The sequence below is a fragment of the Triticum aestivum genome, chromosome 1A (assembly GCF_018294505.1).
Source record: "Triticum aestivum cultivar Chinese Spring chromosome 1A, IWGSC CS RefSeq v2.1, whole genome shotgun sequence".
NCBI classification, from domain to species: Eukaryota; Viridiplantae; Streptophyta; class Magnoliopsida; order Poales; family Poaceae; genus Triticum; species Triticum aestivum.
The window spans coordinates 336,666,917-336,669,314 of record NC_057794.1 but is presented as its reverse complement, the minus strand read 5'-3'; the positions used below and the strand labels follow the sequence as shown (position 1 = coordinate 336,669,314).

Sequence of the window (2,398 nt, the reverse complement as noted above, 5' to 3'; positions counted from 1 at the left end):
ACAACAACATCATTCTTTAACTCTTTTCCTCATAATTCCATTCCTTTAAGAGCGAATTTTACTCCCTCTCTTTCCTTCTCGCTCATGATAGTACAATTTATGTTTCTTTCCTTTCTGCTTTATAAGAGCCAAATTTACTCCTTTTTATTCCTTATCTTTCCTTATGAGTGGAACATTTTATTTGCTTTCTGCTTATATAATAGCCGAATTTGCTCCTTTTAATTCCTTCTCTCTCCTTCCTAGGACCCACTTCTTGAGTTGCTTATTGATTTTAAATCATACACATATGGTATAGGAAACATGCCCATGCGTTCCACCAGGAGAAGATTAACATACAAATTAAATATGATTTGGATGGAGATTAAGATTACACAACAAAATAATATCTAAATGGCTATTCCGCAAGAGGCAACCATGTTACCACCCCTCAGGCCACTATTGTCATTCGGTTGATACCCAACAGCCCATTACCATTGGCAAAATTGAGAGCTATTAGCCTTAATGAATGCAGCACATGCATTTTTCTTATTTTTATCAGGTAACAGATATGTAGAGGACCAGCTGGCATCTATAACTCTCTAATTCATTGAAACTTCTTCACGATCTGCTTCTTTAGTATCATCTCCCTTGTGTAAACATCAAGAAAACTTCTCCATGTTCTGCTTCCTTAGTAGCGTCTCCCTTGTGTAAACATCAGGAGAGCAGATACTTGGAAGGCTTGACACAGTGGTCATCATGAATGTAGTAGCAGCAAGAAGTGCCAATAAGACTTTTGATTGACTGCATAGGGAGAAAATGGAAATTAGATCACTTTGTAGTTTGTATAATAAAAAGAGTTTAGGGTCAAATCCCTGTTGCACGAATTTTCCTGTAAAAAGGATGAAAACACACATTTAGTTCAGAGTGAAACTAAGGTTAAGTAAGAAAATGTTCTTTGCTACAGATTAAGCTAGTCTTATAGCATCTTGAAGCAGAATAAGTGAGAATTTCTACAACTTTTTGGAAAGGTAGACCGCCATATCAAAGATATGATGCTTAATAAATTCTGACGACCATAACTAACTTTAGAAACAATAGAAAAAGTGATTCACATCATATTTCCCTTGTGATCTAGATTCTAGGTTTGTCTCAGGTGCAAGATGAAAATTTTAATTGCTTTCGAGAACATAACTACATAAAAATAGCAAATGAAGAAACCAGATGCTGCCTGCACAACCCAGGTTTGCAGCATACAAACAGTTGCACGCAAAGCATATGACTACCACATGAAAATCTTCCTCATAAGGAACAAATTGATGCCAGATGTATAAAAGAAATAATCCCCCCCCTATAAGATTGCTCAATCAGGAATAAAATACAGTTAATATGTTGTCCCCCCTATAAGTTATAACTGTCATATATGTATACATTCGATGATTCCCATCTAAGAAGTATGCAATGTGACGAAAAAGAGTAAGATCATCAAGCAATAACTGTCAATTTGTCATCTTACCAATTCAATCATAGTCACTATCACTACAATTAACAACAAAGCACATCTAATCATCCTTAGAGAAGTAGCATAGACCAACCTTTTCAACTGATTCTTATCGCAGGAGGGTCCAAATTCCTGGAGCTAAAACATCGCGGCGTTAAATGGCAGTAACACTGTTCTTGGGCTCAAGATTCTACCATGGTTACCCTAGAGGACAAGTAAATAGGATTAAAAATGTCTAATCATTAATTCATTGGCAGTCAGCTAGTATTTCTGGACTTAAACCCTCCACACTCTCGATGTGAATCACAAATGACTTTGAGTTAAAAGAAAATGTTCTGAATAATAGTTACTAACAAAACCTATGAGCCAATGTTTTTACAACACCATTGAATAGAGTTCAGAGTTTAAGTATGTATGCCACGACACACAGCTGCCACAGAGACGATGCGCAGGTGGTCACTATCACAAATCAAAAAATTATAGCAATTTAGTATTACTTGTCTGAACTGTACAAATCTATGAAAGTATGTATAAACTGAGAACTCCTGGAGTTTACTATTATCAGAAAAGCAGCAGGTACCAGTGGCCTACATCCAATGAAAGGTTACACAGATTGATGTTGATTGAAGAAATATCCAACAACGTTGGACTAATCACCATAATCTAGCGAGCTTCTATCTACTGGGCAATTCAGAAATAATAAACTGAAACAAGAGCAATCGGAAACTACATTGTCCGCCAACACTAATCAGATCAACACAACCCGGCCATCAGCATTTGTGTGAATGGACAAAAGTTATGGTAACCCTGTCTGACTTATCTTCAGTTCTTCACATAAGGTTATCTTTACTTAACACAAAGCGCATAGATAAATCAACTAAATCAGAATTTCTCAATGGACGGAAGTTATAAAATAATGTC

At 36.2% G+C, this 2,398-nt stretch overlaps 1 long non-coding RNA gene across 1 annotated transcript; it reads right to left on the bottom strand.

Annotated features, from left to right (window-relative positions):
- Positions 1–307: 307 nt before the first annotated feature.
- Positions 308–1,666, bottom strand: LOC123049294 (uncharacterized). The gene is made up of 2 exons (XR_006423548.1): positions 1,572–1,666; positions 308–780 (listed from the first exon to the last, which is right to left on the bottom strand). It is a non-coding gene; the product is annotated as an uncharacterized lncRNA (long non-coding RNA).
- Between the last annotated feature and the right edge of the window lie 732 nt (positions 1,667–2,398).